General features: G+C 52.4%; 19 non-coding genes across 19 annotated transcripts; 11 read left to right on the top strand and 8 right to left on the bottom strand.

Annotated features, from left to right (window-relative positions):
• The first annotated feature begins 1,303 nt into the window (after positions 1-1,303).
• On the top strand, positions 1,304-1,376 carry trnaa-ugc (transfer RNA alanine (anticodon UGC)). Its single transcript has one exon. It is a non-coding gene; the product is annotated as a tRNA-Ala (tRNA).
• A 206-nt stretch (positions 1,377-1,582) lies between these two features.
• trnam-cau (transfer RNA methionine (anticodon CAU)) lies at positions 1,583-1,655 on the bottom strand. Its single transcript has one exon. It is a non-coding gene; the product is annotated as a tRNA-Met (tRNA).
• A 1,326-nt stretch (positions 1,656-2,981) lies between these two features.
• trnaa-ugc (transfer RNA alanine (anticodon UGC)) lies at positions 2,982-3,054 on the top strand. The gene has a single exon. It is a non-coding gene; the product is annotated as a tRNA-Ala (tRNA).
• Positions 3,055-3,260: 206 nt separating this feature from the next.
• On the bottom strand, positions 3,261-3,333 carry trnam-cau (transfer RNA methionine (anticodon CAU)). Its single transcript has one exon. It is a non-coding gene; the product is annotated as a tRNA-Met (tRNA).
• A 1,327-nt stretch (positions 3,334-4,660) lies between these two features.
• trnaa-ugc (transfer RNA alanine (anticodon UGC)) lies at positions 4,661-4,733 on the top strand. The gene has a single exon. It is a non-coding gene; the product is annotated as a tRNA-Ala (tRNA).
• Positions 4,734-6,333: 1,600 nt separating this feature from the next.
• trnaa-ugc (transfer RNA alanine (anticodon UGC)) lies at positions 6,334-6,406 on the top strand. The gene has a single exon. It is a non-coding gene; the product is annotated as a tRNA-Ala (tRNA).
• A 206-nt stretch (positions 6,407-6,612) lies between these two features.
• trnam-cau (transfer RNA methionine (anticodon CAU)) lies at positions 6,613-6,685 on the bottom strand. The gene has a single exon. It is a non-coding gene; the product is annotated as a tRNA-Met (tRNA).
• Positions 6,686-8,013: 1,328 nt separating this feature from the next.
• On the top strand, positions 8,014-8,086 carry trnaa-agc (transfer RNA alanine (anticodon AGC)). The gene has a single exon. It is a non-coding gene; the product is annotated as a tRNA-Ala (tRNA).
• A 1,600-nt stretch (positions 8,087-9,686) lies between these two features.
• trnaa-ugc (transfer RNA alanine (anticodon UGC)) lies at positions 9,687-9,759 on the top strand. Its single transcript has one exon. It is a non-coding gene; the product is annotated as a tRNA-Ala (tRNA).
• A 206-nt stretch (positions 9,760-9,965) lies between these two features.
• Positions 9,966-10,038, bottom strand: trnam-cau (transfer RNA methionine (anticodon CAU)). The gene has a single exon. It is a non-coding gene; the product is annotated as a tRNA-Met (tRNA).
• A 1,327-nt stretch (positions 10,039-11,365) lies between these two features.
• Positions 11,366-11,438, top strand: trnaa-agc (transfer RNA alanine (anticodon AGC)). Its single transcript has one exon. It is a non-coding gene; the product is annotated as a tRNA-Ala (tRNA).
• A 1,599-nt stretch (positions 11,439-13,037) lies between these two features.
• On the top strand, positions 13,038-13,110 carry trnaa-ugc (transfer RNA alanine (anticodon UGC)). Its single transcript has one exon. It is a non-coding gene; the product is annotated as a tRNA-Ala (tRNA).
• A 206-nt stretch (positions 13,111-13,316) lies between these two features.
• Positions 13,317-13,389, bottom strand: trnam-cau (transfer RNA methionine (anticodon CAU)). Its single transcript has one exon. It is a non-coding gene; the product is annotated as a tRNA-Met (tRNA).
• Positions 13,390-14,715: 1,326 nt separating this feature from the next.
• Positions 14,716-14,788, top strand: trnaa-ugc (transfer RNA alanine (anticodon UGC)). Its single transcript has one exon. It is a non-coding gene; the product is annotated as a tRNA-Ala (tRNA).
• Positions 14,789-14,994: 206 nt separating this feature from the next.
• On the bottom strand, positions 14,995-15,067 carry trnam-cau (transfer RNA methionine (anticodon CAU)). Its single transcript has one exon. It is a non-coding gene; the product is annotated as a tRNA-Met (tRNA).
• Positions 15,068-16,395: 1,328 nt separating this feature from the next.
• On the top strand, positions 16,396-16,468 carry trnaa-ugc (transfer RNA alanine (anticodon UGC)). Its single transcript has one exon. It is a non-coding gene; the product is annotated as a tRNA-Ala (tRNA).
• Positions 16,469-18,056: 1,588 nt separating this feature from the next.
• Positions 18,057-18,129, top strand: trnaa-ugc (transfer RNA alanine (anticodon UGC)). The gene has a single exon. It is a non-coding gene; the product is annotated as a tRNA-Ala (tRNA).
• Positions 18,130-20,007: 1,878 nt separating this feature from the next.
• trnam-cau (transfer RNA methionine (anticodon CAU)) lies at positions 20,008-20,080 on the bottom strand. Its single transcript has one exon. It is a non-coding gene; the product is annotated as a tRNA-Met (tRNA).
• Positions 20,081-23,349: 3,269 nt separating this feature from the next.
• Positions 23,350-23,422, bottom strand: trnam-cau (transfer RNA methionine (anticodon CAU)). The gene has a single exon. It is a non-coding gene; the product is annotated as a tRNA-Met (tRNA).
• Positions 23,423-23,879: the final 457 nt, after the last annotated feature.

Raw genomic sequence — 23,879 nt, 5'->3', positions numbered from 1 at the left:
GGGCTCCAGCCTGCGTGGGGGAATTAGATCAAATAGCAGAACGCTCACTTTGCATGTGTGTGGCAGTGAGATGGATGGCCACCTTGTCCAGTTTGCATTTTACCTGGGGACAAAGCTTCAGGCAGAGCAGTTGTGTCGCTGAGCCCACAGTTCACAAATGTCCAGAGTGCTGCCATGTGCTGCCACACAGAGAGGCCAAATGAATGGGGTGCTGCAGCAAAGCAAGATGTCTCGATTTTTGCCGGCAGCGGCGATGGAAATGTGAGGTGAGTGCATGCAAAGAATGTGCAAAGCTCTCTGGCCTGTGTGCGGATTCAACTCAAGACCTTCGGATGATGAGAGTGACACGTTGCCGAATGCGCTAAGAAGGCATGCTGTGACGCTTGGCAGATAGCAGAACCAATTAGGCCAGAGAACAAGGTACATCAGGCCACAATGCAATGCTTGCAGAAACCCTCGAGCTAGACATGAGTACGAGACGTCAGCCTCCGATCCGTAGTCAGTCACGTATGCCGTGACACCACAGGCCCAACCAGCAGAGAAAGCAGGTGGCTCGCAGTGCCCGAGTGTGTGGCATGAAGAGGCAGGTGAAGCCCTCGACGTCTAAAGGTGCATGGCCAACAAACAGCAAAGACTGTGGGCTTCAATGCTTCGCCTCGATTGCTCAGTTGATAGAGCGGAGGACTGGAGAGGAGAACATATCAAAGTCATCCTTAGGTCACTGCTCGAATGGCGAATAAACGGTGCGTGTGTGTGCGTGTGTGGTTTTCGAACAAACGTGTGGTAAGCAACGCTTAGCTGAAAGCAGAATTCTTAACTTGCTACCTAGATTACAGCATAACATGTTGCCGTCATGGCACATGAGCCATCTTTCCCCGTCTGAAAACAGCCCGTACACGGCGGTGAGTCTTCTGCAGTTGCACCTGAAGAGCAGCAGGGGGCACCTTTGAGCAGCAATGCGTCCAATCACGGAGCACTGAGCTGAAAGCAAAAGAAGACTTCTATCACTGAGACAGGGCTCTCGGCTGCTCCCTCACACTTGTGGCGACTGCTAGTTTCTGCTCGACTTGCTTGGAATCTTCAAGCTCGGCTCTTCACTGTTTCTTTCATTGCCACTGTGGTTTAGCATCCTGCTGGTTCTGTAATCTGCTGCTGTTCATACATGCTGATTGGAGCGAATATGGCTGTGCTCAGGCCACAGGCCGACCCTATGCAGAATTGCTCTGCTGGCCCAGGATCGTCTTGGAGACAAGTGCTGAGGAGATCCTGGGCAGCAAGCGTGAGCCAAGCACCTGACTGTGTGGGGGAATTAGCTCAAATGGTAGAGCGCTCGCTTTGCATGCGAGAGGTAGTGGGATCGATGCCCACATTCTCCACTTTGGCGTCCTCCTAGGGCAAAGGCTTGAGAGGCGGCAGTTTCTTTGTTGAGCCCACAGTTCACAAATCTGCAGAACCTCCATGTGCTGCTACAGAGCGAGGCCAAAAGTTTTGTGAGCGCAGCGGAAAGCAAGTTGTCTTGATGTTGCCAGCGGCAGAGTTGTAAATCTGATCTGAATGCAAGAAAAGAAGACACCAAGCACATTGCCCTCTCTGAGGATTGAACTCAGGACCTTCAGATTATGAGACTGACACACTGCCTACTGCGCTAAGAAGGCACACTGCAAAACCCTCGTCGGCTGGGCTCAAGCCTGCGTGGGGGAATTAGATCAAATAGCAGAACGCTCACTTTGCATGTGTGTGGCAGTGAGACGGATGGCCACCTTCTCCGGTTTGCATTTTACCTGGGGACAAAGCATCAGGCAGAGCAGTTGTGTCGCTGAGCCCACAGTTCACAAATGTCCAGAGTGCTGCCATGTGCTGCCACACAGAGAGGCCAAATGAATGGGGTGCGGCAGCAAAGCAAGATGTCTCGATTTTTGCCGGCAGCGGCGATGGAAATGTGAGGTGAGTGCATGCAAAGAAGGTGCAAAACACTCTGGCCTCTGTACGGATTCAACTCAAGACCTTCGGATGATGAGAGTGACACGCTGCCGAATGCGCTAAGAAGGCATGCTGTGACGCTTGGCAGATAGCATAACCAATTAGGCCAGAGAACAAGGTACATCAGGCCACAATGCATTGTTTGCAGAAACCTTCGAGCTAGACATGAGTACGAGACGTCAGCCTCCGATCCGTATCCAGTCACGTTTGCCGTGACATCACAGGCCCAACCGGCAGAGAAAGCAGGTGGCTCGCAGTGCGCCAGTGTGTGGCATGAAGAGGCAGGTGAAGCCCTTGACGTCTGAAGGTGCATGGCCAACAAACAGCAAAGACTGTGGGCTTCAATGCTTCGCCTCGATTGCTCAGTTGATAGAGCGGAGGATTGGAGAGGAGAACGTATCAAAGTCATCCTTAGGTCAATGCTCGAATGGCGAATAAACGGTGCGTGTGTGTGCGTGTGTGGTTTTCGAACAAGCGTGTGGTAAGCAACGCTTAGCTGAAAGCAGAATTCTTAACTTGCTACCTAGATTACAGCATAACATGTTGCCGTCATGGCACAGGAGCCATCTTTCCCCGTCTGAAAACAGCCCGTACACGGCGGTGAGTCTTCTGCAGTTGCACCTGAAGAGCAGCAGGGGGCACCTTTGAGCAGCAATGCGTCCAATCACGGAGCACTGAGCTGAAAGCAAAAGAAGACTTCTATCACTGAGACAGGGCTCTCGGCTGCTCCCTCACACTTGTGGCGACTGCTAGTTTCTGCTCGACTTGCTTGGAATCTTCAAGCTCGGCTCTTCACTGTTTCTTTCATTGCCACTGTGGTTTAGCATCCTGCTGGTTCTGTAATCTGCTGCTGTTCATACATGCTGATTGGAGCGAATATGGCTGTGCTCAGGCCACAGGCCGACCCTATGCAGAATTGCTCTGCTGGCCCAGGATCGTCTTGGAGACAGGTGCTGAGGAGATCCTGGGCAGCAAGCGTGAGCAAAGCACCTGACTGTGTGGGGGAATTAGCTCAAATGGTAGAGCGCTCGCTTTGCATGCGAGAGGTAGTGGGATCGATGCCCACATTCTCCACTTTGGCGTCCTCCTAGGGCAAAGGCTTGAGAGGCGGCAGTTTCTTTGTTGAGCCCACAGTTCACAAATCTGCAGAACCTCCATGTGCTGCTACAGAGCGAGGCCAAAAGTTTTGTGAGCGCAGCGGAAAGCAAGTTGTCTTGATGTTGCCAGCGGCAGAGTTGTAAATCTGATCTGAATGCAAGAAAAGAAGACACCAAGCACGTTGCCCTCTCTGAGGATTGAACTCAGGACCTTCAGATTATGAGACTGACGCGCTGCCTACTGCGCTAAGAAGGCACACTGCAAAACCCTCGTCGGCTGGGCTCAAGCCTGCGTGGGGGAATGAGATCAAATAGCAGAACGCTCACTTTGCATGTGTGTGGCAGTGAGACGGATGGCCACCTTCTCCGGTTTGCATTTTACCTGGGGACAAAGCATCAGGCAGAGCAGTTGTGTCGCTGAGCCCACAGTTCACAAATGTCCAGAGTGCTGCCATGTGCTGCCACACAGAGAGGCCAAATGAATGGGGTGCGGCAGCAAAGCAAGATGTCTCGATTTTTGCCGGCAGCGGCGATGGAAATGTGAGGTGAGTGCATGCAAAGAATGTGCAAAGCTCTCTGGCCTGTGTGCGGATTCAACTCAAGACCTTCGGACGATGAGAGTGACACGTTGCCGACTGCGCTAAGAAGGCATGCTGTGACGCTTGGCAGATAGCATAACCAATTAGGCAAGAGTACAAGGTACATCAGGCCACAATGCATTGTTTGCAGAAACCTTCGAGCTAGACATGAGTACGAGACGTCAGCCTCCGATCCGTAGCCAGTCACGTTTGCCGTGACACCACAGGCCCAACCGGCAGAGAAAGCAGGTGGCTCGCAGTGCGCCAGTGTGTGGCATGAAGAGGCAGGTGAAGCCCTTGACGTCTGAAGGTGCATGGCCAACAAACAGCAAAGACTGTGGGCTTCAATGCTTCGCCTCGATTGCTCAGTTGATAGAGCGGAGGATTGGAGAGGAGAACGTATCAAAGTCATCCTTAGGTCAATGCTCGAATGGCGAATAAACGGTGCGTGTGTGTGCGTGTGTGGTTTTCGAACAAGCGTGTGGTAAGCAACGCTTAGCTGAAAGCAGAATTCTTAACTTGCTACCTAGATTACAGCTTACCATGTTGCCTTCATGGCCCAGGAGCCATCTTTCCCCGTCTGAAAACAGCCCGTACACGGCGGTGAGACTTCTGCAGTTGCACCTGATGAGCAGCAGGGGGCACCTTTGAGCAGCAATGCGTCCAATCACGGAGCACTGAGCTGAAAGCAAAAGAAGACTTCTATCACTGAGACAGGGCTCTCGGCTGCTCCCTCACACTTGTGGCGACTGCTAGTTTCTGCTCGACTTGCTTGGAATCTTCAAGCTCGGGCTCTTCACTGTTTCTTTCATTGCCACTGTGGTTTAGCATCCTGCTGGTGCTGTAAGCTGCTGCTGTTCGTACATGCTGATTGGAGCGAATATGGCTGTGCTCAGGCCACAGGCCGACCCTATGCAGAATTGCTCTGCTGGCCCAGGATCGTCTTGGAGACAGGTGCTGATAAGATCCTGGGCAGCAAGTGTGAGCAAAGCACCTGACTGTGTGGGGGAATTAGCTCAAATGGTAGAGCGCTCGCTTTGCATGCGAGAGGTAGTGGGATCGATGCCCACATTCTCCACTTTGGCGTCCTCCTAGGGCAAAGGCTTGAGAGGCAGCAGTTTCTTTGTTGAGCCCACAGTTCACAAATCTGCAGAACCTCCATGTGCTGCTGCAGAGCGAGGCCAAATGTTTTGCGAGCGCAGCGGAAAGCAAGGTGTCTTGATTTTTGCCAGCAGCAGAGTTGGAAATCTGATCTGAATGCAAGAAAAGAATGCACCGAGCCCTCTCTGAGGATTGAACTCAGGTCCTTCAGATTATGAGACTGACACACTGCCTACTGCACTAAGATGGAACACTGCAAGGCCCTCGTCAGCTGGGCTCCAGCCTGCGTGGGGGAATTAGATCAAATAGCAGAACGCTCACTTTGCATGTGTGTGGCAGTGAGATGGATGGCCACCTTGTCCAGTTTGCATTTTACCTGGGGACAAAGCTTCAGACAGAGCAGTTGTGTCGCTGAGCCCACAGTTCACAAATGTCCAGAGTGCTGCCATGTGCTGCCACACAGAGAGGCCAAATGAATGGGGTGCGGCAGCAAAGCAAGATGTCTCGATTTTTGCCGGCAGCGGCGATGGAAATGTGAGGTGAATGCATGCAAAGAAGTTGCAAAACACTCTGGCCTCTGTACGGATTCAACTCAAGACCTTCGGATGATGAGAGTGACACGCTGCCGAATGCGCTAAGAAGGCATGCTGTGACGCTTGGCAGATAGCAGAACCAATTAGGCCAGAGAACAAGGTACATCAGGCCACAATGCAATGCTTGCAGAAACCCTCGAGCTAGACATGAGTACGAGACGTCAGCCTCCGATCCGTAGTCAGTCACGTATGCCGTGACACCACAGGCCCAACCAGCAGAGAAAGCAGGTGGCTCGCAGTGCCCGAGTGTGTGGCATGAAGAGGCAGGTGAAGCCCTCGACGTCTAAAGGTGCATGGCCAACAAACAGCAAAGACTGTGGGCTTCAATGCTTCGCCTCGATTGCTCAGTTGATAGAGCGGAGGACTGGAGAGGAGAACATATCAAAGTCATCCTTAGGTCACTGCTCGAATGGCGAATAAACGGTGCGTGTGTGTGCGTGTGTGGTTTTCGAACAAACGTGTGGTAAGCAACGCTTAGCTGAAAGCAGAATTCTTAACTTGCTACCTAGATTACAGCATAACATGTTGCCGTCATGGCACAAGAGCCATCTTTCACCGTCTGAAAACAGCCCGTACACGGCGGTGAGTCTTCTGCAGTTGCACCTGAAGAGCAGCAGGGGGCACCTTTGAGCAGCAATGCGTCCAATCACGGAGCACTGAGCTGAAAGCAAAAGAAGACTTCTATCACTGAGACAGGGCTCTCGGCTGCTCCCTCACACTTGTGGCGACTGCTAGTTTCTGCTCGACTTGCTTGGAATCTTCAAGCTCGGGCTCTTCACTGTTTCTTTCATTGCCACTGTGGTTTAGCATCCTGCTGGTTCTGTAATCTGCTGCTGTTCATACATGCTGATTGGAGCGAATATGGCTGTGCTCAGGCCACAGGCCGACCCTATGCAGAATTGCTCTGCTGGCCCAGGATCGTCTTGGAGACAAGTGCTGAGGAGATCCTGGGCAGCAAGCGTGAGCAAAGCACCTGACTGTGTGGGGGAATTAGCTCAAATGGTAGAGCGCTCGCTTTGCATGCGAGAGGTAGTGGGATCGATGCCCACATTCTCCACTTTGGCGTCCTCCTAGGGCAAAGGCTTGAGAGGCGGCAGTTTCTTTGTTGAGCCCACAGTTCACAAATCTGCAGAACCTCCATGTGCTGCTACAGAGCGAGGCCAAAAGTTTTGTGAGCGCAGCGGAAAGCAAGGTGTCTTGATGTTGCCAGCAGCAGAGTTGTAAATCTGATCTGAATGCAAGAAAAGAAGACACCAAGCACATTGCCCTCTCTGAGGATTGAACTCAGGACCTTCAGATTATGAGACTGACGCGCTGCCTACTGCGCTAAGAAGGCACACTGCAAAACCCTCGTCGGCTGGGCTCAAGCCTGCGTGGGGGAATGAGATCAAATAGCAGAACGCTCACTTTGCATGTGTGTGGCAGTGAGACGGATGGCCACCTTCTCCGGTTTGCATTTTACCTGGGGACAAAGCATCAGGCAGAGCAGTTGTGTCGCTGAGCCCACAGTTCACAAATGTCCAGAGTGCTGCCATGTGCTGCCACACAGAGAGGCCAAATGAATGGGGTGCGGCAGCAAAGCAAGATGTCTCGATTTTTGCCGGCAGCGGCGATGGAAATGTGAGGTGAGTGCATGCAAAGAATGTGCAAAGCTCTCTGGCCTGTGTGCGGATTCAACTCAAGACCTTCGGACGATGAGAGTGACACGTTGCCGACTGCGCTAAGAAGGCATGCTGTGACGCTTGGCAGATAGCATAACCAATTAGGCAAGAGTACAAGGTCCATCAGGCCACAATGCATTGTTTGCAGAAACCTTCGAGCTAGACATGAGTACGAGACGTCAGCCTCCGATCCGTAGCCAGTCACGTTTGCCGTGACACCACAGGCCCAACCGGCAGAGAAAGCAGGTGGCTCGCAGTGCGCCAGTGTGTGGCATGAAGAGGCAGGTGAAGCCCTTGACGTCTGAAGGTGCATGGCCAACAAACAGCAAAGACTGTGGGCTTCAATGCTTCGCCTCGATTGCTCAGTTGATAGAGCGGAGGATTGGAGAGGAGAACGTATCAAAGTCATCCTTAGGTCAATGCTCGAATGGCGAATAAACGGTGCGTGTGTGTGCGTGTGTGGTTTTCGAACAAGCGTGTGGTAAGCAACGCTTAGCTGAAAGCAGAATTCTTAACTTGCTACCTAGATTACAGCTTACCATGTTGCCTTCATGGCCCAGGAGCCATCTTTCCCCGTCTGAAAACAGCCCGTACACGGCGGTGAGACTTCTGCAGTTGCACCTGATGAGCAGCAGGGTGCACCTTTGAGCAGCAATGCGTCCAATCACGGAGCACTGAGCTGAAAGCAAAAGAAGACTTCTATCACTGAGACAGGGCTCTCGGCTGCTCCCTCACACTTGTGGCGACTGCTAGTTTCTGCTCGACTTGCTTGGAATCTTCAAGCTCGGGCTCTTCACTGTTTCTTTCATTGCCACTGTGGTTTAGCATCTTGCTGGTGCTGTAAGCTGCTGCTGTTCGTACATGCTGATTGGAGCGAAGTATGGCTGTGCTCAGGCCGCAGGCCGACCCTATGCAGAATTGCTCTGCTGGCCCAGGATCGTCTTGGAGACAGGTGCTGATAAGATCCTGGGCAGCAAGTGTGAGCAAAGCACCCGACAGTGTGGGGGAATTAGCTCAAATGGTAGAGCGCTCGCTTAGCATGCGAGAGGTAGTGGGATCGATGCCCACATTCTCCACTTTGGCGTTCCCCACAGGGAAAGGCTTGAGACGCAGCAGTTTTTTTGTTGAGCCCACAGTTCACAAATCTGCAGAACCTCCATGTGCTGCTGCAGAGCGAGGCCAAATGTTTTGCGAGCGCTGCGGCAAGCAAGGTGTCTTGATTTTTGCCAGCAGCAGAGTTGGAAATCTGATCTGAATGCAAGAAAAGAACGCACCAAGCCCTCTCTGAGGATTGAACTCAGGACCTTCAGATTATGAGTCTGACACACTGCCTACTGCACTAAGATGGAACACTGCAAGGCCCTCGTCAGCTGGGCTCCAGCCTGCGTGGGGGAATTAGATCAAATAGCAGAACGCTCACTTTGCATGTGTGTGGCAGTGAGATGGATGGCCACCTTGTCCAGTTTGCATTTTACCTGGGGACAAAGCTTCAGGCAGAGCAGTTGTGTCGCTGAGCCCACAGTTCACAAATGTCCAGAGTGCTGCCATGTGCTGCCACACAGAGAGGCCAAATGAATGGGGTGCGGCAGCAAAGCAAGATGTCTCGATTTTTGCCGGCAGCGGCGATGGAAATGTGAGGTGAGTGCATGCAAAGAAGGTGCAAAACACTCTGGCCTCTGTACGGATTCAACTCAAGACCTTCGGATGATGAGAGTGACACGCTGCCGAATGCGCTAAGAAGGCATGCTGTGACGCTTGGCAGATAGCAGAACCAATTAGGCCAGAGAACAAGGTACATCAGGCCACAATGCAATGCTTGCAGAAACCCTCGAGCTAGACATGAGTACGAGACGTCAGCCTCCGATCCGTAGTCAGTCACGTATGCCGTGACACCACAGGCCCAACCAGCAGAGAAAGCAGGTGGCTCGCAGTGCCCGAGTGTGTGGCATGAAGAGGCAGGTGAAGCCCTCGACGTCTAAAGGTGCATGGCCAACAAACAGCAAAGACTGTGGGCTTCAATGCTTCGCCTCGATTGCTCAGTTGATAGAGCGGAGGACTGGAGAGGAGAACATATCAAAGTCATCCTTAGGTCACTGCTCGAATGGCGAATAAACGGTGCGTGTGTGTGCGTGTGTGGTTTTCGAACAAACGTGTGGTAAGCAACGCTTAGCTGAAAGCAGAATTCTTAACTTGCTACCTAGATTCCAGCATAACATGTTGCCGTCATGGCACAGGAGCCATCTTTCCCCGTCTGAAAACAGCCCGTACACGGCGGTGAGTCTTCTGCAGTTGCACCTGAAGAGCAGCAGGGGGCACCTTTGAGCAGCAATGCGTCCAATCACGGAGCACTGAGCTGAAAGCAAAAGAAGACTTCTAGCACTGAGACAGGGCTCTCGGCTGCTCCCTCACACTTGTGGCGACTGCTAGTTTCTGCTCGACTTGCTTGGAATCTTCAAGCTCGGGCTCTTCACTGTTTCTTTCATTGCCACTGTGGTTTAGCATCCTGCTGGTTCTGTAATCTGCTGCTGTTCATACATGCTGATTGGAGCGAATATGGCTGTGCTCAGGCCACAGGCCGACCCTATGCAGAATTGCTCTGCTGGCCCAGGATCGTCTTGGAGACAAGTGCTGAGGAGATCCTGGGCAGCAAGCGTGAGCCAAGCACCTGACTGTGTGGGGGAATTAGCTCAAATGGTAGAGCGCTCGCTTTGCATGCGAGAGGTAGTGGGATCGATGCCCACATTCTCCACTTTGGCGTCCTCCTAGGGCAAAGGCTTGAGAGGCGGCAGTTTCTTTGTTGAGCCCACAGTTCACAAATCTGCAGAACCTCCATGTGCTGCTACAGAGCGAGGCCAAAAGTTTTGTGAGCGCAGCGGAAAGCAAGGTGTCTTGATGTTGCCAGCAGCAGAGTTGTAAATCTGATCTGAATGCAAGAAAAGAAGACACCAAGCACATTGCCCTCTCTGAGGATTGAACTCAGGACCTTCAGATTATGAGACTGACGCGCTGCCTACTGCGCTAAGAAGGCACACTGCAAAACCCTCGTCGGCTGGGCTCAAGCCTGCGTGGGGGAATGAGATCAAATAGCAGAACGCTCACTTTGCATGTGTGTGGCAGTGAGACGGATGGCCACCTTCTCCGGTTTGCATTTTACCTGGGGACAAAGCATCAGGCAGAGCAGTTGTGTCGCTGAGCCCACAGTTCACAAATGTCCAGAGTGCTGCCATGTGCTGCCACACAGAGAGGCCAAATGAATGGGGTGCGGCAGCAAAGCAAGATGTCTCGATTTTTGCCGGCAGCGGCGATGGAAATGTGAGGTGAGTGCATGCAAAGAATGTGCAAAGCTCTCTGGCCTGTGTGCGGATTCAACTCAAGACCTTCGGACGATGAGAGTGACACGTTGCCGACTGCGCTAAGAAGGCATGCTGTGACGCTTGGCAGATAGCATAACCAATTAGGCAAGAGTACAAGGTACATCAGGCCACAATGCATTGTTTGCAGAAACCTTCGAGCTAGACATGACTACGAGACGTCAGCCTCCGATCCGTAGCCAGTCACGTTTGCCGTGACACCACAGGCCCAACCGGCAGAGAAAGCAGGTGGCTCGCAGTGCGCCAGTGTGTGGCATGAAGAGGCAGGTGAAGCCCTTGACGTCTGAAGGTGCATGGCCAACAAACAGCAAAGACTGTGGGCTTCAATGCTTCGCCTCGATTGCTCAGTTGATAGAGCGGAGGATTGGAGAGGAGAACGTATCAAAGTCATCCTTAGGTCAATGCTCGAATGGCGAATAAACGGTGCGTGTGTGTGCGTGTGTGGTTTTCGAACAAGCGTGTGGTAAGCAACGCTTAGCTGAAAGCAGAATTCTTAACTTGCTACCTAGATTACAGCTTACCATGTTGCCTTCATGGCCCAGGAGCCATCTTTCCCCGTCTGAAAACAGCCCGTACACGGCGGTGAGACTTCTGCAGTTGCACCTGATGAGCAGCAGGGTGCACCTTTGAGCAGCAATGCGTCCAATCACGGAGCACTGAGCTGAAAGCAAAAGAAGACTTCTATCACTGAGACAGGGCTCTCGGCGCTCCCTCACACTTGTGGCGACTGCTAGTTTCTGCTCGACTTGCTTGGAATCTTCAAGCTCGGGCTCTTCACTGTTTCTTTCATTGCCACTGTGGTTTAGCATCTTGCTGGTGCTGTAAGCTGCTGCTGTTCGTACATGCTGATTGGAGCGAAATATGGCTGTGCTCAGGCCGCAGGCCGACCCTATGCAGAATTGCTCTGCTGGCCCAGGATCGTCTTGGAGACAGGTGCTGATAAGATCCTGGGCAGCAAGTGTGAGCAAAGCACCCGACAGTGTGGGGGAATTAGCTCAAATGGTAGAGCGCTCGCTTAGCATGCGAGAGGTAGTGGGATCGATGCCCACATTCTCCACTTTGGCGTTCCCCTCAGGGAAAGGCTTGAGACGCAGCAGTTTTTTTGTTGAGCCCACAGTTCACAAATCTGCAGAACCTCCATGTGCTGCTGCAGAGCGAGGCCAAATGTTTTGCGAGCGCTGCGGCAAGCAAGGTGTCTTGATTTTTGCCAGCAGCAGAGTTGGAAATCTGATCTGAATGCAAGAAAAGAATGCACCAAGCCCTCTCTGAGGATTGAACTCAGGACCTTCAGATTATGAGACTGACACACTGCCTACTGCACTAAGATGGAACACTGCAAGACCCTCGTCAGCTGGGCTCCAGCCTGCGTGGGGGAATTAGATCAAATAGCAGAACGCTCACTTTGCATGTGTGTGGCAGTGAGATGGATGGCCACCTTGTCCAGTTTGCATTTTACCTGGGGACAAAGCTTCAGGCAGAGCAGTTGTGTCGCTGAGCCCACAGTTCACAAATGTCCAGAGTGCTGCCATGTGCTGCCACACAGAGAGGCCAAATGAATGGGGTGCGGCAGCAAAGCAAGATGTCTCGATTTTTGCCGGCAGCGGCGATGGAAATGTGAGGTGAGTGCATGCAAAGAAGGTGCAAAACACTCTGGCCTCTGTACGGATTCAACTCAAGACCTTCGGATGATGAGAGTGACACGCTGCCGAATGCGCTAAGAAGGCATGCTGTGACGCTTGGCAGATAGCAGAACCAATTAGGCCAGAGAACAAGGTACATCAGGCCACAATGCATTGTTTGCAGAAACCTTCGAGCTAGACATGAGTACGAGACGTCAGCCTCCGATCCGTATCCAGTCACGTTTGCCGTGACACCACAGGCCCAACCGGCAGAGAAAGCAGGTGGCTCGCAGTGCGCCAGTGTGTGGCATGAAGAGGCAGGTGAAGCCCTTGACGTCTGAAGGTGCATGGCCAACAAACAGCAAAGACTGTGGGTTTCAATGCTTCGCCTCGATTGCTCAGTTGATAGAGCGGAGGATTGGAGAGGAGAACGTATCAAAGTCATCCTTAGGTCAATGCTCGAATGGCGAATAAACGGTGCGTGTGTGTGCGTGTGTGGTTTTCGAACAAGCGTGTGGTAAGCAACGCTTAGCTGAAAGCAGAATTCTTAACTTGCTACCTAGATTACAGCATAACATGTTGCCGTCATGGCACAGGAGCCATCTTTCCCCGTCTGAAAACAGCCTGTACACGGCGGTGAGTCTTCTGCAGTTGCACCTGAAGAGCAGCAGGGGGCACCTTTGAGCAGCAATGCGTCCAATCACGGAGCACTGAGCTGAAAGCAAAAGAAGACTTCTATCACTGAGACAGGGCTCTCGGCTGCTCCCTCACACTTGTGGCGACTGCTAGTTTCTGCTCGACTTGCTTGGAATCTTCAAGCTCGGCTCTTCACTGTTTCTTTCATTGCCACTGTGGTTTAGCATCCTGCTGGTTCTGTAATCTGCTGCTGTTCATACATGCTGATTGGAGCGAATATGGCTGTGCTCAGGCCACAGGCCGACCCTATGCAGAATTGCTCTGCTGGCCCAGGATCGTCTTGGAGACAAGTGCTGAGGAGATCCTGGGCAGCAAGCGTGAGCAAAGCACCTGACTGTGTGGGGGAATTAGCTCAAATGGTAGAGCGCTCGCTTTGCATGCGAGAGGTAGTGGGATCGATGCCCACATTCTCCACTTTGGCGTCCTCCTAGGGCAAAGGCTTGAGAGGCGGCAGTTTCTTTGTTGAGCCCACAGTTCACAAATCTGCAGAACCTCCATGTGCTGCTACAGAGCGAGGCCAAAAGTTTTGTGAGCGCAGCGGAAAGCAAGTTGTCTTGATGTTGCCAGCGGCAGAGTTGTAAATCTGATCTGAATGCAAGAAAAGAAGACACCAAGCACGTTGCCCTCTCTGAGGATTGAACTCAGGACCTTCAGATTATGAGACTGACGCGCTGCCTACTGCGCTAAGAAGGCACACTGCAAAACCCTCGTCGGCTGGGCTCAAGCCTGCGTGGGGGAATGAGATCAAATAGCAGAACGCTCACTTTGCATGTGTGTGGCAGTGAGACGGATGGCCACCTTCTCCGGTTTGCATTTTACCTGGGGACAAAGCATCAGGCAGAGCAGTTGTGTCGCTGAGCCCACAGTTCACAAATGTCCAGAGTGCTGCCATGTGCTGCCACACAGAGAGGCCAAATGAATGGGGTGCGGCAGCAAAGCAAGATGTCTCGATTTTTGCCGGCAGCGGCGATGGAAATGTGAGGTGAGTGCATGCAAAGAAGGTGCAAAACACTCTGGCCTCTGTACGGATTCAACTCAAGACCTTCGGATGATGAGAGTGACACGCTGCCGAATGCGCTAAGAAGGCATGCTGTGACGCTTGGCAGATAGCATAACCAATTAGGCCAGAGAACAAGGTACATCAGGCCACAATGCATTGTTTGCAGAAACCTTCGAGCTAGACATGAGTACGAGACGTCAGCCTCCGATCCGTATCCAGTCACGTTTGCCGTGACACCACAGGCCCAACCGGCAGAGAAAGCAGGTGGCTCGCAGTGCGCCAGTGTGTGGCATGAAGAGGCAGGTGAAGCCCTTGACGTCTGAAGGTGCATGGCCAACAAACAGCAAAGACTGTGGGCTTCAATGCTTCGCCTCGATTGCTCAGTTGATAGAGCGGAGGATTGGAGGGGAGAACGTATCAAAGTCATCCTTAGGTCAATGCTCGAATGGCGAATAAACGGTGCGTGTGTGTGCGTGTGTGGTTTTCGAACAAGCGTGTGGTAAGCAACGCTTAGCTGAAAGCAGAATTCTTAACTTGCTACCTAGATTACAGCATAACATGTTGCCGTCATGGCACAGGAGCCATCTTTCCCCGTCTGAAAACAGCCCGTACACGGCGGTGAGTCTTCTGCAGTTGCACCTGAAGAGCAGCAGGGGGCACCTTTGAGCAGCAATGCGTCCAATCACGGAGCACTGAGCTGAAAGCAAAAGAAGACTTCTATCACTGAGACAGGGCTCTCGGCTGCTCCCTCACACTTGTGGCGACTGCTAGTTTCTGCTCGACTTGCTTGGAATCTTCAAGCTCGGCTCTTCACTGTTTCTTTCATTGCCACTGTGGTTTAGCATCCTGCTGGTTCTGTAATCTGCTGCTGTTCATACATGCTGATTGGAGCGAATATGGCTGTGCTCAGGCCACAGGCCGACCCTATGCAGAATTGCTCTGCTGGCCCAGGATCGTCTTGGAGACAGGTGCTGAGGAGATCCTGGGCAGCAAGCGTGAGCAAAGCACCTGACTGTGTGGGGGAATTAGCTCAAATGGTAGAGCGCTCGCTTTGCATGCGAGAGGTAGTGGGATCGATGCCCACATTCTCCACTTTGGCGTCCTCCTAGGGCAAAGGCTTGAGAGGCGGCAGTTTCTTTGTTGAGCCCACAGTTCACAAATCTGCAGAACCTCCATGTGCTGCTACAGAGCGAGGCCAAAAGTTTTGTGAGCGCAGCGGAAAGCAAGTTGTCTTGATGTTGCCAGCGGCAGAGTTGTAAATCTGATCTGAATGCAAGAAAAGAAGACACCAAGCACGTTGCCCTCTCTGAGGATTGAACTCAGGACCTTCAGATTATGAGACTGACGCGCTGCCTACTGCGCTAAGAAGGCACACTGCAAAACCCTCGTCGGCTGGGCTCAAGCCTGCGTGGGGGAATGAGATCAAATAGCAGAACGCTCACTTTGCATGTGTGTGGCAGTGAGACGGATGGCCACCTTCTCCGGTTTGCATTTTACCTGGGGACAAAGCATCAGGCAGAGCAGTTGTGTCGCTGAGCCCACAGTTCACAAATGTCCAGAGTGCTGCCATGTGCTGCCACACAGAGAGGCCAAATGAATGGGGTGCGGCAGCAAAGCAAGATGTCTCGATTTTTGCCGGCAGCGGCGATGGAAATGTGAGGTGAGTGCATGCAAAGAATGTGCAAAGCTCTCTGGCCTGTGTGCGGATTCAACTCAAGACCTTCGGACGATGAGAGTGACACGTTGCCGACTGCGCTAAGAAGGCATGCTGTGACGCTTGGCAGATAGCATAACCAATTAGGCAAGAGTACAAGGTACATCAGGCCACAATGCATTGTTTGCAGAAACCTTCGAGCTAGACATGAGTACGAGACGTCAGCCTCCGATCCGTAGCCAGTCACGTTTGCCGTGACACCACAGGCCCAACCGGCAGAGAAAGCAGGTGGCTCGCAGTGCGCCAGTGTGTGGCATGAAGAGGCAGGTGAAGCCCTTGACGTCTGAAGGTGCATGGCCAACAAACAGCAAAGACTGTGGGCTTCAATGCTTCGCCTCGATTGCTCAGTTGATAGAGCGGAGGATTGGAGAGGAGAACGTATCAAAGTCATCCTTAGGTCAATGCTCGAATGGCGAATAAACGGTGCGTGTGTGTGCGTGTGTGGTTTTCGAACAAGCGTGTGGTAAGCAACGCTTAGCTGAAAGCAGAATTCTTAACTTGCTACCTAGATTACAGCTTACCATGTTGCCTTCATGGCCCAGGAGCCATCTTTCCCCGTCTGAAAACAGCCCGTACACGGCGGTGAGACTTCTGCAGTTGCACCTGATGAGCAGCAGGGGGCACCTTTGAGCAGCAATGCGTCCAATCACGGAGCACTGAGCTGAAAGCAAAAGAAGACTTCTATCACTGAGACAGGGCTCTCGGCTGCTCCCTCACACTTGTGGCGACTGCTAGTTTCTGCTCGACTTGCTTGGAATCTTCAAGCTCGGGCTCTTCACTGTTTCTTTCATTGCCACTGTGGTTTAGCATCCTGCTGGTGCTGTAAGCTGCTGCTGTTCGTACATGCTGATTGGAGCGAAGTATGGCTGTGCTCAGGCCGCAGGCCGACCCCATGCAGAATTGCTCTGCTGGCCCAGGATCGTCTTGGAGACAGGTGCTGATAAGATCCTGGGCAGCAAGTGTGAGCAAAGCACCTGACTGTGTGGGGGAATTAGCTCAAATGGTAGAGCGCTCGCTTTGCATGCGAGAGGTAGTGGGATCGATGCCCACATTCTCCACTTTGGCGTCCTCCTAGGGCAAAGGCTTGAGAGGCAGCAGTTTCTTTGTTGAGCCCACAGTTCACAAATCTGCAGAACCTCCATGTGCTGCTGCAGAGCGAGGCCAAATGTTTTGCGAGCGCTGCGGCAAGCAAGGTGTCTTGATTTTTGCCAGCAGCAGAGTTGGAAATCTGATCTGAATGCAGCGAGCCCTCTCTGAGGATTGAACTCAGGACCTTCAGATTATGAGACTGACACACTGCCTACTGCACTAAGATGGAACACTGCAAGACCCTCGTCAGCTGGGCTCTAGCCTGCGTGGGGGAATTAGATCAAATAGCAGAACGCTCACTTTGCATGTGTGTGGCAGTGAGATGGATGGCCACCTTGTCCAGTTTGCATTTTACCTGGAGACAAAGCTTCAGGCAGAGCAGTTGTGTCGCTGAGCCCACAGTTCACAAATGTCCAGAGTGCTGCCATGTGCTGCCACACAGAGAGGCCAAATGAATGGGGTGCGGCAGCAAAGCAAGATGTCTCGATTTTTGCCGGCAGCGGCGATGGAAATGTGAGGTGAGTGCATGCAAAGAATGTGCAAACCTCTCGGGCCTGTGTGCGGATTCAACTCAAGACCTTCGGATGATGAGAGTGACACGTTGCCGACTGCGCTAAGAAGGCATGCTGTGACGCTTGGCAGATAGCATAACCAATTAGGCAAGAGTACAAGGTACATCAGGCCACAATGCATTGTTTGCAGAAACCTTCGAGCTAGACATGAGTACGAGACGTCAGCCTCCGATCCGTATCCAGTCACGTTTGCCGTGACACCACAGGCCCAACCGGCAGAGAAAGCAGGTGGCTCGCAGTGCGCCAGTGTGTGGCATGAAGAGGCAGGTGAAGCCCTTGACATCTGAAGGTGCATGGCCAACAAACAGCAAAGACTGTGGGCTTCAATGCTTCGCCTCGATTGCTCAGTTGATAGAGCGGAGGATTGGAGAGGAGTACGTATCAAAGTCATCCTTAGGTCAATGCTCGAATGGCGAATAAACGGTGCGTGTGTGTGCGTGTGTGGTTTTCGAACAAGCGTGTGGTAAGCAACGCTTAGCTGAAAGCAGAATTCTTAACTTGCTACCTAGATTACAGCTTACCATGTTGCCTTCATGGCCCAGGAGCCATCTTTCCCCGTCTGAAAACAGCCCGTACACGGCGGTGAGACTTCTGCAGTTGCACCTGATGAGCAGCAGGGTGCACCTTTCAGCAGCAATGCGTCCAATCACGGAGCACTGAGCTGAAAGCAAAAGAAGACTTCTATCACTGAGACAGGGCTCTCGGCTGCTCCCTCACACTTGTGGCGACTGCTAGTTTCTGCTCGACTTGCTTGGAATCTTCAAGCTCGGGCTCTTCACTGTTTCTTTCATTGCCACTGTGGTTTAGCATCCTGCTGGTGTTGTAAGCTGCTGCTGTTCGTACATGCTGATTGGAGCGAAGTATGGCTGTGCTCAGGCCACAGGCCGACCCCATGCAGAATTGCTCTGCTGGCCCAGGATCGTCTTGGAGACAGGTGCTGATAAGATCCTGGGCAGCAAGTGTGAGCAAAGCACCTGACTGTGTGGGGGAATTAGCTCAAATGGTAGAGCGCTCGCTTTGCATGCGAGAGGTAGTGGGATCGATGCCCACATTCTCCACTTTGGCGTCCTCCTAGGGCAAAGGCTTGAGAGGCAGCAGTTTTTTTGTTGAGCCCACAGTTCACAAATCTGCAGAACCTCCATGTGCTGCTGCAGAGCGAGGCCAAATGTTTTGCGAGCGCAGCGGAAAGCAAGGTGTCTTGATTTTTGCCAGCAGCAGAGTTGGAAATCTGATCTGAATGCAAGAAAAGAATGCACCGAGCCCTCTCTGAGGATTGAACGCAGGTCCTTCAGATTATGAGACTGACACACTGCCTACTGCACTAAGATGGAACACTGCAAGGCCCTCGTCAGCTGGGCTCCAGCCTGCGTGGGGGAATTAGATCAAATAGCAGAACGCTCACTTTGCATGTGTGTGGCAGTGAGATGGATGGCCACCTTGTCCAGTTTGCATTTTACCTGGGGACAAAGCTTCAGACAGAGCAGTTGTGTCGCTGAGCCCACAGTTCACAAATGTCCAGAGTGCTGCCATGTGCTGCCACACAGAGAGGCCAAATGAATGGGGTGCGGCAGCAAAGCAAGATGTCTCGATTTTTGCCGGCAGCGGCGATGGAAATGTGAGGTGAGTGCATGCAAAGAATGTGCAAAACACTCTGGCCTCTGTACGGATTCAACTCAAGACCTTCGGATGATGAGAGTGACATGCTGCCGAATGCGCTAAGAAGGCATGCTGTGACGCTTGGCAGATAGCAGAACCAATTAGGCCAGAGAACAAGGTACATCAGGCCACAATGCATTGTTTGCAGAAACCTTCGAGCTAGACATGAGTACGAGACGTCAGCCTCCGATCCGTATCCAGTCACGTTTGCCGTGACACCACAGGCCCAACCGGCAGAGAAAGCAGGTGGCTCGCAGTGCGCCAGTGTGTGGCATGAAGAGGCAGGTGAAGCCCTTGACGTCTGAAGGTGCATGGCCAACAAACAGCAAAGACTGTGGGCTTCAATGCTTCGCCTCGATTGCTCAGTTGATAGAGCGGAGGATTGGAGAGGAGAACGTATCAAAGTCATCCTTAGGTCAATGCTCGAATGGCGAATAAACGGTGCGTGTGTGTGCGTGTGTGGTTTTCGAACAAGCGTGTGGTAAGCAACGCTTAGCTGAAAGCAGAATTCTTAACTTGCTACCTAGATTACAGCATAACATGTTGCCGTCATGGCACAGGAGCCATCTTTCCCCGTCTGAAAACAGCCCGTACACGGCGGTGAGTCTTCTGCAGTTGCACCTGAAGAGCAGCAGGGGGCACCTTTGAGCAGCAATGCGTCCAATCACGGAGCACTGAGCTGAAAGCAAAAGAAGACTTCTATCACTGAGACAGGGCTCTCGGCTGCTCCCTCACACTTGTGGCGACTGCTAGTTTCTGCTCGACTTGCTTGGAATCTTCAAGCTCGGCTCTTCACTGTTTCTTTCATTGCCACTGTGGTTTAGCATCCTGCTGGTTCTGTAATCTGCTGCTGTTCATACATGCTGATTGGAGCGAATATGGCTGTGCTCAGGCCACAGGCCGACCCTATGCAGAATTGCTCTGCTGGCCCAGGATCGTCTTGGAGACAAGTGCTGAGGAGATCCTGGGCAGCAAGCGTGAGCAAAGCACCTGACTGTGTGGGGGAATTAGCTCAAATGGTAGAGCGCTCGCTTAGCATGTGAGAGGTAGTGGGATCGATGCCCACATTCTCCACTTTGGCGTCCTCCTAGGGCAAAGGCTTGAGAGGCGGCAGTTTCTTTGTTGAGCCCACAGTTCACAAATCTGCAGAACCTCCATGTGCTGCTACAGAGCGAGGCCAAAAGTTTTGTGAGCGCAGCGGAAAGCAAGTTGTCTTGATGTTGCCAGCGGCAGAGTTGTAAATCTGATCTGAATGCAAGAAAAGAAGACACCAAGCACGTTGCCCTCTCTGAGGATTGAACTCAGGACCTTCAGATTATGAGACTGACGCGCTGCCTACTGCGCTAAGAAGGCACACTGCAAAACCCTCGTCGGCTGGGCTCAAGCCTGCGTGGGGGAATTAGATCAAATAGCAGAACGCTCACTTTGCATGTGTGTGGCAGTGAGACGGATGGCCACCTTGTCCGGTTTGCATTTTACCTGGGGACAAAGCATCAGGCAGAGCAGTTGTGTCGCTGAGCCCACAGTTCACAAATGTCCAGAGTGCTGCCATGTGCTGCCACACAGAGAGGCCAAATGAATGGGGTGCGGCAGCAAAGCAAGATGTCTCGATTTTTGCCGGCAGCGGCGATGGAAATGTGAGGTGAGTGCATGCAAAGAATGTGCAAAGCTCTCTGGCCTGTGTGCGGATTCAACTCAAGACCTTCGGACGATGAGAGTGACACGTTGCCGACTGCGCTAAGAAGGCATGCTGTGACGCTTGGCAGATAGCATAACCAATTAGGCAAGAGTACAAGGTACATCAGGCCACAATGCATTGTTTGCAGAAACCTTCGAGCTAGACATGAGTACGAGACGTCAGCCTCCGATCCGTAGCCAGTCACGTTTGCCGTGACACCACAGGCCCAACCGGCAGAGAAAGCAGGTGGCTCGCAGTGCGCCAGTGTGTGGCATGAAGAGGCAGGTGAAGCCCTCGACGTCTGAAGGTGCATGGCCAACAAACAGCAAAGACTGTGGGCTTCAATGCTTCGCCTCGATTGCTCAGTTGATAGAGCGGAGGATTGGAGAGGAGAACGTATCAAAGTCATCCTTAGGTCAATGCTCGAATGGCGAATAAACGGTGCGTGTGTGTGCGTGTGTGGTTTTCGAACAAGCGTGTGGTAAGCAACGCTTAGCTGAAAGCAGAATTCTTAACTTGCTACCTAGATTACAGCTTACCATGTTGCCTTCATGGCCCAGGAGCCATCTTTCCCCGTCTGAAAACAGCCCGTACACGGCGGTGAGACTTCTGCAGTTGCACCTGATGAGCAGCAGGGTGCACCTTTCAGCAGCAATGCGTCCAATCACGGAGCACTGAGCTGAAAGCAAAAGAAGACTTCTATCACTGAGACAGGGCTCTCGGCTGCTCCCTCACACTTGTGGCGACTGCTAGTTTCTGCTCGACTTGCTTGGAATCTTCAAGCTCGGGCTCTTCACTGTTTCTTTCATTGCCACTGTGGTTTAGCATCCTGCTGGTGTTGTAAGCTGCTGCTGTTCGTACATGCTGATTGGAGCGAAGTATGGCTGTGCTCAGGCCACAGGCCGACCCCATGCAGAATTGCTCTGCTGGCCCAGGATCGTCTTGGAGACAGGTGCTGATAAGATCCTGGGCAGCAAGTGTGAGCAAAGCACCTGACTGTGTGGGGGAATTAGCTCAAATGGTAGAGAGCTCGCTTAGCATGCGAGAGGTAGTGGGATCGATGCCCACATTCTCCACTTTGGCGTTCCCCTCAGGGAAAGGCTTGAGACGCAGCAGTTTTTTTGTTGAGCCCACAGTTCACAAATCTGCAGAACCTCCATGTGCTGCTGCAGAGCGAGGCCAAATGTTTTGCGAGCGCTGCGGCAAGCAAGGTGTCTTGATTTTTGCCAGCAGCAGAGTTGGAAATCTGATCTGAATGCAAGAAAAGATTGCACCGAGCCCTCTCTGAGGATTGAACTCAGGACCTTCAGATTATGAGACTGACACACTGCCTACTGCACTAAGATGGAACACTGCAAGGCCCTCGTCAGCTGGGCTCCAGCCTGCGTGGGGGAATTAGATCAAATAGCAGAACGCTCACTTTGCATGTGTGTGGCAGTGAGATGGATGGCCACCTTGTCCCGTTTACATTTTACCTGGGGACAAAGCTTCAGGCAGAGCAGTTGTGTCGCTGAGCCCACAGTTCACAAATGTCCAGAGTGCTGCCATGTGCTGCCACACAGAGAGGCCAAATGAATGGGGTGCTGCAGCAAAGCAAGATGTCTCGATTTTTGCCGGCAGCGGCGATGGAAATGTGAGGTGAGTGCATGCAAAGAATGTGCAAAACACTCTGGCCTCTGTACGGATTCAACTCAAGACCTTCGGATGATGAGAGTGACACGCTGCCGAATGCGCTAAGAAGGCATGCTGTGACGCTTGGCAGATAGCAGAACCAATTAGGCCAGAGAACAAGGTACATCAGGCCACAATGCAATGCTTGCAGAAACCCTCGAGCTAGACATGAGTACGAGACGTCAGCCTCCGATCCGTAGCCAGTCACGTTTGCCGTGACACCACAGGCCCAACCGGCAGAGAAAGCAGGTGGCTCGCAGTGCGCCAGTGTGTGGCATGAAGAGGCAGGTGAAGCCCTTGACGTCTGAAGGTGCATGGCCAACAAACAGCAAAGACTGTGGCCTTCAATGCTTCGCCTCGATTGCTCAGTTGATAGAGCGGAGAATTGGAGAGGAGAACGTATCAAAGTCATCCTTAGGTCAATGCTCGAATGGCTAATAAACGGTGCGTGTGTGGTTTTCGAACAAGCGTGTGGTAAGCAACGCTTAGCTGAAAGCAGAATTCTTAACTTGCTACCTAGATTACAGCATAACATGTTGCCGTCATGGCACAGGAGCCATCTTTCCCCGTCTGAAAACAGCCCGTACACGGCGGTGAGTCTTCTGCAGTTGCACCTGAAGAGCAGCAGGGGGCACCTTTGAGCAGCAATGCGTCCAATCACGGAGCACTGAGCTGAAAGCAAAAGAAGACTTCTATCACTGAGACAGGGCTCTCGGCTGCTCCCTCACACTTGTGGCGACTGCTAGTTTCTGCTCGACTTGCTTGGAATCTTCAAGCTCGGCTCTTCACTGTTTCTTTCATTGCCACTGTGGTTTAGCATCCTGCTGGTTCTGTAATCTGCTGCTGTTCATACATGCTGATTGGAGCGAATATGGCTGTGCTCAGGCCACAGGCCGACCCTATGCAGAATTGCTCTGCTGGCCCAGGATCGTCTTGGAGACAAGTGCTGAGGAGATCCTGGGCAGCAAGCGTGAGCAAAGAACCTGACTGCGTGGGGGAATTAGCTCAAATGGTAGAGCGCTCGCTTAGCATGTGAGAGGTAGTGGGATCGATGCCCACATTCTCCACTTTGGCGTCCTCCTAGGGCAAAGGCTTGAGAGGCGGCAGTTTCTTTGTTGAGCCCACAGTTCACAAATCTGCAGAACCTCCATGTGCTGCTACAGAGCGAGGCCAAAAGTTTTGTGAGCGCAGCGGAAAGCAAGGTGTCTTGATGTTGCCAGCAGCAGAGTTGTAAATCTGATCTGAATGCAAGAAAAGAAGACACCAAGCACATTGCCCTCTCTGAGAATTGAACTCAGGACCTTCAGATTATGAGACTGACGCGCTGCCTACTGCGCTAAGAAGGCACACTGCAAAACCCTCGTCAGCTGGGCTCAAGCCTGCGTGGGGGAATGAGATCAAATAGCAGAACGCTCACTTTGCATGTGTGTGGCAGTGAGATGGATGGCCACCTTCTCCGGTTTGCATTTTACCTGGGGACAAAGCATCAGGCAGAGCAGTTGTGTCGCTGAGCCCACAGTTCACAAATGTCCAGAGTGCTGCCATGTGCTGCCACACAGAGAGGCCAAATGAATGGGGTGCGGCAGCAAAGCAAGATGTCTCGATTTTTGCCGGCAGCGGCGATGGAAATGTGAGGTGAGTGCATGCAAAGAATGTGCAAAGCTCTCTGGCCTGTGTGCGGATTCAACTCAAGACCTTCGGATGATGAGAGTGACACGTTGCCGACTGCGCTAAGAAGGCATGCTGTGACGCTTGGCAGATAGCAGAACCAATTAGGCCAGAGAACGAGGTACATCAGGCCAC

The sequence above is a fragment of the Cetorhinus maximus genome, chromosome 4 (assembly GCF_964194155.1).
Source record: "Cetorhinus maximus chromosome 4, sCetMax3.hap1.1, whole genome shotgun sequence".
NCBI classification, from domain to species: Eukaryota; Metazoa; Chordata; class Chondrichthyes; order Lamniformes; family Cetorhinidae; genus Cetorhinus; species Cetorhinus maximus.
Note: the sequence above shows the minus strand (reverse complement) of the source record. Positions and strands in the feature narration are given on the sequence as shown.